The sequence below is a fragment of the Onychomys torridus genome, chromosome 7, assembly GCF_903995425.1.
Source record: "Onychomys torridus chromosome 7, mOncTor1.1, whole genome shotgun sequence".
Lineage (NCBI taxonomy): Eukaryota > Metazoa > Chordata > Mammalia > Rodentia > Cricetidae > Onychomys > Onychomys torridus.
This window is the reverse complement of record NC_050449.1, coordinates 83,904,044-83,917,823: the sequence shown is the minus strand read 5'-3', so window position 1 is coordinate 83,917,823 and position 13,780 is coordinate 83,904,044. Positions and strand designations below refer to the sequence as shown.

The 13,780-nt window shown below is 36.1% G+C and overlaps 1 pseudogene; it reads left to right on the top strand.

Annotated features, from left to right (window-relative positions):
* The first annotated feature begins 5,728 nt into the window (after positions 1-5,728).
* On the top strand, positions 5,729-10,665 carry LOC118587629 (annotated as a pseudogene).
* The last annotated feature ends 3,115 nt before the right edge of the window (positions 10,666-13,780 follow it).

Sequence of the window (13,780 nt, the reverse complement as noted above, 5' to 3'; positions counted from 1 at the left end):
ACATAAAAATATAATTAGTCATTTTACCTGCTGACTCTACTGCTTGCTATTAATTTGCATACTACCCCTTAACAGATTTGTACATTACCCTTAAACAATCAAGAGGAAAAAACATAAGCACAAACTATAGTCAACTTTTATAACATAGACAAAAAATTTAATATGTATTTGTGTCTCGTTTTTCTAACTAAAAATACTTTATTGCTCATAACTTTCAATTAATTAGTAATCTATTCAGTTAAAAAATATGTTTAATAGTAATAAAACCCAATCCAGAATACTGGCTTTGAAAGGTTTAGTTTTCTATTTCTGGTGAAACTTTTCCCTTTAAGATGAATGATGCATATTTAAAAAATAAAATTTTTGCATAAATATATTCTCTTAAACATAAGTTTGATACTATGCCATTGTTGTTCTTTGAAGGAACTTAAATAGGGTAGCTATAGCAAAAGTATTTTAGCAAATCATTTGTAAACTTCCAGTGGCCAAAGAGCAGATTAAAAGATCTTGTTTCTTAAAAGTTAGCGTAGCTTCAATGCCCAAGTCACAGTATTTTAAATGAAAAAGAATAACACAAAATATTAAAAACCAACAAGTATGCTTATGCTTTAAAACTCCACAACTTAAATATCTCAAATAAACTCCCAGAGAATAGTTTATATATTTTAAGGCAGTAAATCTGAATAATCAAGTCATTTGTGAAAAGAAAATAATGATCACTTAAAATTATCCACTGAGGCTTTGGCTTGCCTTTCAATGCCAGAAAACTCCTAGAGTAGGCTCTAAATTTCTAAAGACAAAATGCCAATGACTCTTGGGATCATCTTGTTCATTTTAAGAGCAAATTAAAACAGTGGAAGAATATGGTGCAAATAATTGTTTCCTATGTTCTTTGCTGGTGACTGCTGTAGTTATCAGCCCTGATTTACAAATGGAGACTTGAAGGTTTCTCAGCTTCCTGCAGGGTAGAAGACTGTTACATTGGCACTCACCCTCTCGCCCTTGTAATCACCACTCAAAACTGTGCCCTGGTACTTCCAATTCCCAGTCTCTTGATTGAACACCTCATTCTGTGCTAACAAGGTGAGGTATTTGAACAGGGGCTCCAGTTGGAAGAACATTAATGCTTTTGCTCATTAAGAGTTGCTGTGCTAGTTTTGGTAATTTGGTAACTGTCTAAATCACAAGTAGATTCCCCACTTCAGCCTAAAGGAAGAAATATTTAAGATAGTAACAGTAATACCTCTGTTCCACGCTGTCAAGGGGAGCAGAGTGAGGACGGTGTATTTACTAGGCTTTGCAGGACTAATAAAGTTCACTAGGATGCCCAGGTTCATTGTCCAGTTGTTTTAAAGCTATGGTTAAAAACAGAGCCAAGCAAAGTTGAAGATAAAAAATTTCACTGGTTGAGATTTGCTGCAAGTTTAAAAAAAAAAAGAACAAATAAAAAATGGTTTCTTTATGAATATGAGAAACAGTAGTGTTCTCACCTTTTATTTATGCTAAAGTGAATTCTGTTTTTGACACCTTTGCTGTTACTAACAAGCGTGTCTTAAAAAGCACTAAAGTTCAAGGTGGTTTTTTGTTTGTTTGTTTGTTTAAAATAAAAACAGTATTAATTTTCTTAATTTATCCCTGGAATGATTTCTAGGGCATTAATTACAAAGCTCATTTGTATTGAAAGACTGAACATCTTAGCAGATACATATTTCTGCTGAGGAGTCATTTAAAAATAATTTCAGATATTATCTGAATATTTAAATTTGCCCTTTAAAATATATATGTAAAATCCTGATGTCTTTTTTTATGAGTTAAATGCATTTGTTTCCATGTAAAAGTGCATGGCAATGCCAAACTATTTTTACTTATTTAATGAATGTCTTTATACATCTATACTTTATACAAGATATGTTTCCCAAGGTGAGTTAAGGAGACTAAATGAAGTACACAAGTATTTAAATACTATGTGTTAAGTTTAAAACCTCTGATTTAATTTATTAAAATTTGAAAGAACATTTTGAAAATAAGTTTTCTTATACATTGCTGTTTTTTAATCATGATTTGTTTTTGTCAAGTTTGGCAGCAACATCACCAGATAGTTAATTACTTTTCATGACTTGGATAATTGCCATTTTATCATGTAGATAAAAAGGTGGGAAGGAAGAGTCTGCCAAGGATGTAGGTTTTTCCCATACCAAGCAAAGGGGCTATTTTAATGTATTTCTTGTGGCATTTTTCTTCTGTGTCACTTTTATATCCCTGCTGCCTTAGTGGGACAGTGCAGCGATTGTGAACATTTTGGTAATAATTTATTGGGATGATTTGTTTGTTTTATTCTGCTTAGAGTTCAGCCAACAATCTTTTTCTTTACACTACTAAGAGGCAGAAGTTCTCTACAGGCTTATTATTTTTCACTTTAGAATTGTGTGCTCACACAAAAACCTGCCTACTAAATTTGCAACTTTTCTTTTTGAATTGGAAATTGAATGCAGACCATGACTTGTGTATATAAAAAATGCAGAAATAATGCCCCCTACTGTGTAAGTAGTTTTGTTTGTCATGAATAAAGCCCAAAGTTATTTAAATTATTTCTCATCATAGTAAGAGTATATCATTTTTGTTCTATTAGATATACTGGTGCATGGATGTAGTTTTACTGATTGAACACGTTTCTCATACATGTTAAAATTCTGTGACACAGAGGTAAAGCTGATGACTGTAGTTTCATTTGAACAGACTTTAATCAGCTAACATGAAAAATACAATATTCTATGTTGACTTAGCATTATAATGTTCACTATGTCTTGGAAAACCCAGAAAGCAGAGAATTTATGGGTCGTTTTCCCACTTTAATTATAAGCTTTACAAATTGTAGACAAGGAGTATTTGAAATTTTGCTTTTTACAGTTGGGAGTTAATTTCAGAAATTCTTCCACATAGTTGAGCTGGCTGCATTTACTTGAAACTAAAGCTATGACTTTCTGATATATTTGGTTATAATCACAGGCATGTAAAAGTAGAGTTTATTGTGCTGAACCTACATTAGCTTTAATAGGAAAGGACTAGATTATTTTTAAACTTCAAAATTTAAACACCTGATTTGATGAGTATTCTCAAAAGAGACTTAAATATGCCAATAAGTATATTAGTTTGATTTTTTTGTTAATGTTAGTTGCACATAATGGAAGTTCGATTTTTTTTTTTAAATCTTGATGTTGATAACAAATTTCTGCTTGGAAAAATTTCACTGTCTTTCATAGCTGTGTGTCTGGAACTAGGACAGTTGAGTCAAATTGATGAGGTTTGAATAGATTGTAAAAGCTTACATTCTCAATAGTAACTAATTGGGATGTTGCTAAGGTTTAAAACTTACTTTGGAATTGTTTTATTGGCTACGTGATATTTTCTGAAAAGATAGTACTATGTGACATTAAAACATAATGTTGTTTTATAAGTGATTAGAATGATATTAGTGTGCATATTTCTATATTTGTTCCTGGGGAATTCTCCAACTTTATTAATATTTCCACACTGGGGAAATTATGATGAAACATAGCAAAAGAAACTCTCGTGCAAGTAGATCTTTAATATAGGTTGTCTGTTTTTTAGTTTGAGTGATAGCTTTCTAGTCTGTTATTTTCTAATTATAAAACATGGTTGGTTTCACAAAAGGAGGATCACATAAAATATGTAAGAATATAACTTCATGTGGTTCATGACTAATGTACTAGTTGTTTAATATTTGCTCAGATGTATGCTCACAGTTAGTACTGTAATGTATAAAAGGAAGTAACAGCTCTAATACTTTAAAGAGCAGTACTGCACAGAGAAAAGAGGTTAACAGAGTTAGATACTTATTTCTATGGGCTTGATTACATTCTCACAAATAATAATACAAACATGACTCCAATGTTGTAGTTTGAAATCATGATTGTAATAGTAGTAGTAAGGATTCCAATAGTACAGCCTGTTAATATATGGAAAATAAAAAAAAAAAACCACTGATATACACTGCAAGTAATCTTTTAAGTGATGGAAATTTGATGAATCTCTAGGTCTGTGGACATTCTGTCCAGAACTAATTTTTCCTAGTCGTTAAAAAAAACTGACTACATATTTATGTTCAGCATAACTCGTATTTCCCTTATCTCATTTCACACGGTTATTAAAATGTAGATAGGAAAGTCATCAAAGGAACTTTGAACATCAATTTACAAATGAGCAAAAAAGATACAGAATAAAGCCAGCTCACCTGTGCTTTTTCTTTATAGATCTTGTAATCTGGAGCAAGAGAAGCTTATTTAGTGACTTATCTAGGAAGGTGAAGGCAGAAGAGGTACTAATGTTTTCTCCCAAGCACACGGCTACTTAGTTGTCTCCAGACTAGCATCCAAATTCTACTTCAGAGATCAGTATGGGTTCTCATCTACGTACCTTCCTCCATCACATCAAAACCCAAGCCTGCTTCAAATGTTTCATATATTGAGTGAAAAATATCAGTTCTCTGGGCTGGGGCTCTCTAGGCTTTGGAAGATAGCTTGCCCCTGTTATAGGGTATTTGTTACTCCTTATGAAGCATTGGGCTAAACCTAAGCATCACATACACCAGGCACAGTGGAGACAAGAGGCTCAGAAGTTCAAGGTCATTCTTGGCTACATAAGGAGTTGAAAGCCAACTGAGCTACATGAAACCATGCCTCAAAAAGAAATAAATAAGTAAATAAATAAAAATCCAAAATAAAATGTGGAAAAAAAAAGAAAAAAAATTTTGAAGTTTTTATGTATTAACTCATTGATGCAAAGATCAGGACAGGACCACAAAAATGAAATTCTGCTGAAGCGACCAGCAAATTTACAAAGTAGATTGTGTTTTGTTAAATTGAACATATCTATTTTTATTGATATATTTTCTATGCTACTCGCCAGACATTTGAGAGCAATATATAATTCTTCCAAGTTCCCTTTCCTGCCTAAAATGAATTTGTCATCTTCACTGACCTAGAAATGATCCATTATCCTCTGAATCCTGACTGCTCTGGCAGTATGACTCTAGCCTCCCTGAACATTTATTCTTGCATCAGACAAAATTAAATGCCCTCTAACATGGTGCATAGCACATATTCTAAAATATAGAAGTCACAAAATCATTTAGAAAAACAAACATTTGGTAACACAGGCTCAGGGAGATCATGTTAATGTTTGGCATTTTCTTAACATACAAATATGGACATATATGTACTACACGTATTTATATAAAGTTGAAATTGTGCTGTTTAATAAAATTTAAGACCTTGCTCTGCCCACTTATCACATTTTGAACATTTGTCCTAGAATAAGGCTTGCTTTAATTTTGGTAACCCAATAAATGCATCTTGAACTGAACAGATGTGAGATGAGAAAAGTAAACCGGAGGTGATAAGAAAGAAAGAATGAAGAGGAATTAGTTGTTACAGTGTCCTAGGCATTGAAGGCAAATATCTAGGAGGGGCAGAGGCAGAACAGGGGCATGAGTGGGAAGCTGGGTACAGACATGCCACGTCAAATGAGCTGGAGAGAGGTCAAGTTGTACATCTTAAGGGAGGGAGTTTTGAATTTGGGAGTCATAAACTTGCAGCGATGTTTGTGAATATAGTTTATGAAAAGTAGAGCGTACTTTCATAGTCTGTGTTTTTAAATGAGTTAAGGATAAGCAGCACAGATGTTCTAGTGCCAATAGAGGCTGTAGGCTATGATACAAGAGGAGGAAGAGGAAGCCAGTGCCTGCAGAGTGCGTGGAGGCAACGAGAACAGGCAGGCAGAACTAGCTGGTATTTCCTTGGGAGGGGAGGTGGGGCGGGGGAAGGCATGGTAGACTTCCTTACCCCACACAGTGCAGACACAATAGACATCGCTAAAACGTCTAAAAAATGAGAAGTTTACTATATTCAGATTTCAATTACTGACTAGACTGTGGAAATTAAAGTTTGTGGAACTAGCCTTACCAAGAGAAGAATGCAAGACAAAACAATGTTCCTTTATCTTTTAAGGCAGAGAATATGAATATGGGCAAAATGATAAATTAAGAAATAAAGCATTTTATTTTTGATTCATATGATATTACCTGAAGAACCAACCAATGAGGTTTGAAGTGTTTTAAAGGAAGCTAAAATAAGGCTAGCAAAGGGTGGTTTTGAGTTTCATTTGTCACTGTTGTCCGGTATTTGAAATTATGTGTAACTTACACGGGACGTCTGTAGTAAAGAACAAGTGGAGTGAATCAATCATGGGTTCTAGTCATAGGAGGAATGACATGTTTTCACTTTCCAACTCTTCCGATCTTGGTTCAAGTTGTCAGAGACTAAACATCCAGTTGTTAAAGCTGGCTGAAGAAAGGGAGCATTGTACTTCATTAGAGCCACTGGGAATTTTTCTTTTTGAGGAGGACATTTGTGACAACATTAGATTTAGTTGAATAAAGTGTTTTGTTTTTATCTTCCCCTCTTCTTCCTTCCCTCACACATTTAGTCCCCTTCCCCATCTCTTCCTTTCTTTCTTCCCCATTGCCAACTGCAAAGCTTCCTAATCTTGGGGTTGGGGATTTAGCTCAGTCGTAGAACACTTGCCTAGCAAGCGCAAGGCCCTGGGTTCGGTCCTCAGCTCCAGCAAAAAAAACTAATCTCTCCTTACATGTGGCTCCATTACTCAGCCTCAGTGAGCAAAACAGAGACTCTCCCCTGCTCCCCCACCCCACCCCCGCCAAAATCTGGTCAGTTCTTACAGACACATATATCTATCAACAATTTAATTGACTTTAATCCCAGCACTTGAGAGGCAGAGCCAGGCGGGTCTCTGTGAGTTCGAGGCCAGGCTGGTCTACAGAGCGTGCTCCAGGACAGGCACCAAAACTACACAGAGAAACCCTGTCTCGAAAAACCAAAACCAACCAACCAAACAATTTAATTTATTAATGATGCAGGATTAGTAACACTAACTAACGTATGTTTTGTGTATGGTGCATGTGTGTGTATATGTTCATGCGTGTTTACGTGTGTGGGGTGCATGTGGAGACCAGAAGTTGTATGTGATGTCATCCTCACGCTCTACCTTATTTCTTGAGACATGGTCTCTTACCAAACCTTGAACTCCCCATTGAGCTAAAGTTACTGACTAGTGGACTGCAGGAATCCTATTACCTAAGCCTAGGCTGCCATGTCCAGCATTTTATGTGGATGTCAGGGATTGAAATTCAGTCCTCATGCTTATGCAGAAAGGTCTTTACAAGTGAGTCACTTCTCACCACCATGTAAGTTATTGTTTTTCAAGTCAGGGTTTCTCTGTGTAGCCCTGGCTATCCTGGAACGCCCTTTGTAGACCAGGCTGGCCTCGAACTCAGAGATCCTCCTGCCCCTGCCTCCCAAGTGCTAGGGTTAAAGGTGTTCACTACCATCAGCTCCTATAGCTATTTTTACTCAATATATTATAATTATTTTATTTTATTACTATGTGTATCTGTTACAGTACAGTTCTTATAAATAAAAATTTTATAGTTAAAATTATGACTTTAGCTTAAAAGAAAAAAGACTCATAAGGCAAAATATAAATATAGAATGAAATATTACATAGGTACACTTAAGAAAAGGTACGTTTAAGAAAAAGATCACAAGGAAAATTATCAGAACTTTCAGATGGTGTTCATTCAAAATGTTATCTGATTTTCAAAGGAGTATATTCCAAAAATAAGTCTAAATTGTGTAATTTAGAAAAAGAATTTATGATGAAATATTTTTGTACATATTTAAAAATACTCCCTTGTTCCTACAGACATTTAATCTTGTAGTTTATTACATATATATTAATTACATATATTGTATATCATATTTTTGTTAATTTGAAAGCTTCTGCTAATGAATTGTTTTTACGGTAAAATTACAAAAATTCAAGAAAGAATTAAGATCTGAGGTAGTCCTTTCTTAAATACTTTGATTATCAATACTCAGTGTTAACACAAGTCCACCTGACACAATACAGGTATAAAGCTCAACAACTTCAACCATAACAACTGAGGTTCCTGGATAGGAAGGTTCAAACTATGCTACCATTAAGTTGATTTTCCCCATTTCCAAAGGCTTCTCAGGCATTCCCATCAAGTAAGGATTTGCTTCAAAGATCAGTGATCTAAAATTTCCCATACAACTGGATTTCCAAGGAGGTCTGATCCTCATTAAACTTTCTTTTCTGTCTCATGACTGTTATTTGGACATTGGAAATCTTGCCCTGATAAACTTACATTCTACAGAGAGTAATGGAAATTAGTGCAGCCAATATGGCAAAGCGCATGGAGGCTCTGGAAAAAGTTAACACTCTCTGTGCAATGTGGTCAACTAACCAATTCTGTATGTACGTATTCTTCCTTTGGATGGAATATGAAGTCATCATGTGGAAGAAATACATGAATACTAAGTGCTGCAATAGTTATGACATGGGATCAGCGTAGATGTCCATCAACAGCTGAAGGAGTTAAGAGAATGTAGTATTATTCAGACAGAATGATACGCCATCATTTGCAATAAAATGGGGAGTCTGGGAGATTATTATAGTATGTGATATGAACCAGACACAGAAAGACAGATGCAGGATGTTCTTTTATATATTGAAGCTGGAAACAAGTGAATGTAGAATCATGATTGCTAGAGACTGGGAAGGATGGTGGGAGAGTGGTGACTGGCTAATAAGCATCAAAGCGCAGAGTAATAAAGTAAGTTTTAGTGTTCAAGAGCCCATGGGTGACTACAGTTTATTCTAAGTATACCTCATGAGTAGTTACAGGAGAGGAACTTAAAGCCTCCAAACACAAAGTAATGTAAGTAACTGGAAAGGTGAATTACTCTGACTTGGTTACTGATCAGCATATATCATGTACATATGTTGAAATATCATACTTTGTCTTACACATACACATACTTTCACGTTAATAAAATGTTTATGGAGATGAAAATATTATATATCTTGATTATAACATTATATTGTATTTTGTTAACATCGAAATCATTACACTGTCTTCTATAAAACATATAGATATAATAATAGTTAATAAAAATACAAAATGATGCTGTTTCATCATTAACAAATGTACTTCAATATTTTTGTTCCATTTTGATGAATATAAGTAGATGGTTTGTTTCCTACCTAAAATATTTTTTTCTTCCTGAGAACTATTTCAAGTTTATTTGTCTGTTGATAAAAAATACAAATGCAATGCCTCCACAATACCTTTCCCCATTAATGTTTGTTTATATCACGCTTTTTAACACGGCTGTACATTTGACATGCCCATTTGAAACTGCATTTTACATAAAAGTGAAATTCTGATTATTCTGAAAATATTGTAAAGTCTGATTATTATGAAAATACTGTATGTAAATCTTTATTTTTTAACATTTTACGTGGGAATTTTAATATTAAAAAAACTTTCTTTCTTTCTTTCTTTCTTTATTCATTTATTTATTTATTTATTTATTTATTTATTTATTTATTTTCTGTCCTTCTTTGTCATGTTGAGTGGCAGCCAGGCTCGGCCGGCCTCTACCGCCGCCCACCACCTTCCTGAAGATGTGTAAGCAGAACCCGAGTGTCCTGCACACCGAGGAAAAGCATTTCCTAAGGGAGTGGGTGGAGGGCATTGGGGGGTAAAGTACCACCTGGTACTCATAAAACTAAGTCAGAAGAAAATACCAAGGAAGAAAAAAGAGATACTAAGACAGAGGAAAACACAAAGACGTGTGAACCGTCAAGTGAGGACAGTGAGAGTGTAAATTGAGCCAGACACGGATGCCCCTCAAGAGATGGGAGAGGACAATGCAGAGATCACTGAGGGGATGAGGGATCAAGCAAACGGAAAGAAGGGGGCGGCCATGGAAGCCCTAAACGATGGTGAGCTGCAGAAAGCCATTGACTTGTTCACTGATGCCGTCCAGCTAAATCCCCTCTTGGCAATTCTGTGTGCTAAGAGAACCAGTGTCTTTGCCAAGTTACAGAAGCCAAATGCTGCCATCCGAGACCTGGACAGAGCCATTGGAATAAACCCTGATGCAGCTCAGCCATACAAATGGCGAGGGAAAGCACACTGACTCCTGGGTCACCGGAAAGAAGCAGCTTGTGATCTTGCCTTGGCCTGTAAACGGGATGATGACAAGGATGCCAGTGCAATGCTGAAAGAGGTTCAGCCTCGGGCTCCAATAAACAAACAAACAAACAAACAAACAAATAAATAAATAAAATAAAATGGCTGAGCATGGGAGAAAATATGAGCGAAATCGTTTAGAGCGAGGGATAGAAAGAACCGAAAGAGAGAAGAAGGCTCAAGAAGAGCATGAGAGAGCCCAGAGGGAAGAAGAAGCCAGAGCTCAGTATGGCTTTTTTCAAGGTGGTTTTCCTGGGGGAAATGTCTGGTAATTTCCCTGGAGGAATGTCCGGAATGCGAGGGGCATGCCTGGAATGGCAGGAATGCCTGGACTCAATGAATTCCTCCGTGATCCAGAGGTTCTTGCAGCCATGCAGGATCCAAAAGTCATGGTGGCTTTCCAGGATGTGGCCCAGAACCCAGCAAATATGTCAAAATACCAGAGCAACCCAAAGGTTATGAATCTGATCAGTAAACTGTCAGCCAAGTTTGGAGGTCAAGCGTAATTTACGCCAAACAGAGTCCTTGCTGAGTGAAGAGCAACTTAGCTCACTCACTGGATGTTGCAGTAATACAAACCAGTGTACCTCTGACCTCATTGGGAGAGCTGGGGTGCTTCGAAGACTCTCCCTAGCCTTCTGCATCAAAGGTGGCTGAAGCATTTTCAGTGGTTTGGCTTTAGGGTCTTCATTTGGATAATCAGACAATGTTTCTCTACTAGGAGTACAAACCTGAAACACTTTTCAACCTTAAACATGTTTGTTTTGTTTTTGTTTTTGTTTTCTTTTAGAGGGTGTTAATTCCTACATTTTACAAATCTTTTTAGGTTTTCCTTTGCATTACTGGGGCAAGAAGCTTAATATGGTCAACTTACTTCTCTCGTGAATGGAAATAAAGATTTGTTAGTGGGAAGTAAATAAAACCCATTTAAGTTGATTGAGTTGAACATATGGTTACTGAAGCATCTTGATTTGTCTTTTTTTTTTAAATTTTTTATTTTATGTTTTACTTCAAAATGATCTGTTTCAGTGAATCTCTTGGGACCATCAATATTTCATCTGACCTGGGTAGGACTGAAGTGTTGGACAGCTCAGCAGCAAGTCCTAGGTTTTGCTGGACCTTGTGTAAGCTGAATTGAAATCTTACATTGTGCTGCAGGAGTGATTTTTATTTTTATTATTTTTTTAAGTGTTACAGTGGAGTTAGAATATCTAGTTCTGCCACTGTCCATTGTTTCAAATAAATGTTTCATATCATTCCCACATAGAGGAAAAAGAGTGGTTTCTATGTTTCTGTCAAAAATTAACCTTTCCTATTAGAAAATACCCATCTGCTTGTCCTGCTCTTAATCTTCTTGAGCTAATGATAGCATTTTTTCACTTAATGTCATCAGTTCTACCATTCACAACATAATTGTGGAAGCATATTTATTGCTAGTTTAATTTCATATATATTACATATGGTAATTGTAAGGTCATACCTCTAACAGCTGTGGTATTGTACTTGGCCATGGGGTTGTTTGTTTAACTATTAAATTTTTACACTTGTGAACTCCTATTATATCAAAAGACATTGGAAGGAGGGATTCCCTTTGGTTTTAGGTATGCTTATGAAATTGAGAAACAATTGCGATTTTACAGTTCGTGTTGACGTATACATCTTTCGATTTTGAAGAGTTTAAATTGTTTACATATGATGAAAAATTCATTTGTCCTGTTTAGCTCTTAAATACTGTGATGTATTTAATGCCTGTTTTCTCTCCTTCCTTCTTTGGCAAGGATAAAGAAAAATGATAAATCCAGAGTGCATATTTAAATTAGCACATATCTGAAATCATATGTCTGTGCAGGTTTAACTGCTTCATATAGCAGACACAGATGCATCTTGTTACATGTGAGAAGAAGCTGTACTTGAACAGAGCATGCGTTTAAAGTCCTTGACAAACATTCATCACACATTCTTAAGTTGGAAGTTTGAATGGTGTTCTTTTTGTCCAAGTCTGTTCTCTTTTCTTAAAACTTCCCTGTTGTGCTGTGTTTTCCTGAAGATCAGTTTCTTTTGGACTCTGACTACACATGTGCTAATTATATTCTAATAATGTAAATATCACCATAAATGGGAAAATTGCTCTTCTGATAACTGTGTCCTTTGCTTTTAGATTTCTGAGTTCCACAGATACAAAAAAATATAACCAGCACATGCCCTTAATCCTATCACTTGGCAGGTAGGATCTCTGTGCATTCAAGGTCACATGTGGTGGCACACACCTTCAATACCAACACTAGTTATCCATGGAGGTCTGGAGGTCTGTACAGACAGACAGGAAGTGACAGAGCTGGGTAGGAAGAGGAAGTTATGTAGCTGAATGGAGAGAGCAAATCAGATGACAAAACAGCAAGACATATAGACATGGGTAGACATGAAGTAACTCGCATTTGGAAGCTGCAGAGTTGGTGAGGTAAGGTTGGCTGGTGGCTTTCCCTATTTCCCTGATCCCTATATTTGCCTCCATGTTTTTTATTTAATAAGTCCATTTAGAAATTAATCTACAAATATAGTCTTCATTTATTTCATAAAGACTCAGTGTTATTTCTATATCAAAAATATTGGGGCATTTTTTCTACTAAAGATACGATAAGAAAAATACTATAAGAAGATAAAGGGGTTTTCTGCTTAAAGATATGTGGTTAATATTCCTAAGATGCAAAAATCAAATATGGCTTCAAACTGGAAATTTTTTTTCTCTCACAAAATGCATCTCAACCTCAGTTTCCCCTCCCTCCACTCCTCTGGAGTTACCTTCTCCATCTCTCACCTCTCCCAGGTCCATTTCTCCTCTGATTCCCTTCAGAAAAGAGCAGGTCTCCCAGGGATATCAACTGAACACCATTTAACAAGTTACAATAAGGTTGGGCACAAACCTTCATGCCAGGGCTGGGAAAGGCACTCCAGGAGAAGGAAAAGGGTCCCAGGATCAGATGAAAGAGTCAGAGACACCCCACTCCTATCGTTGGGAGTCTCACAAAACCACCAAGCTAACAACCATAACATATTTGCAGAGGTCCTAGCGCAGACCAATGCAGGTTCGGTGATTGCTGCTTCAGTCTCTGTGCACTATGAGCCCTTCTTAGTTGATCATGTGGGCTGTGTTCCGATACTGTAGTGTTTAAGAGAACTCATGCAAATCAGCAGTTACAGTTCATGGCATTTGGATTGTTTTTAGAACTACACATATGCAACCACATATTTGAGAATCTTTCTGGATTTTTGAAGTTTTTATTTTGTAAAATTTGTCATTATTATTGTGTGTGTCAGTGTGTACACATGGACTGTATATGGGTGCACATACATGAGTGTAGAGGTCACAGGACAACTACATGGAGTTGGTTTTCTCTTTGACCTTTTCATGAGTTCCAGGAATCAAACTCAGATTGTCAGGCTTTGTATGGTAAGTGCTTTAGGTGCTGAACTGTCTCATTGTCCCTCTCTCTCATTATTTTATTTTCATGCAGAACTCAACAAGATGTAGCTCAATTTTTCCTATTAAGTTGACCATGGGAAAAGCAGCCTTTCAGTGGTCTCTACATAACTCTGGTCATTGTGCAGCAAGGCAGTTCCAAA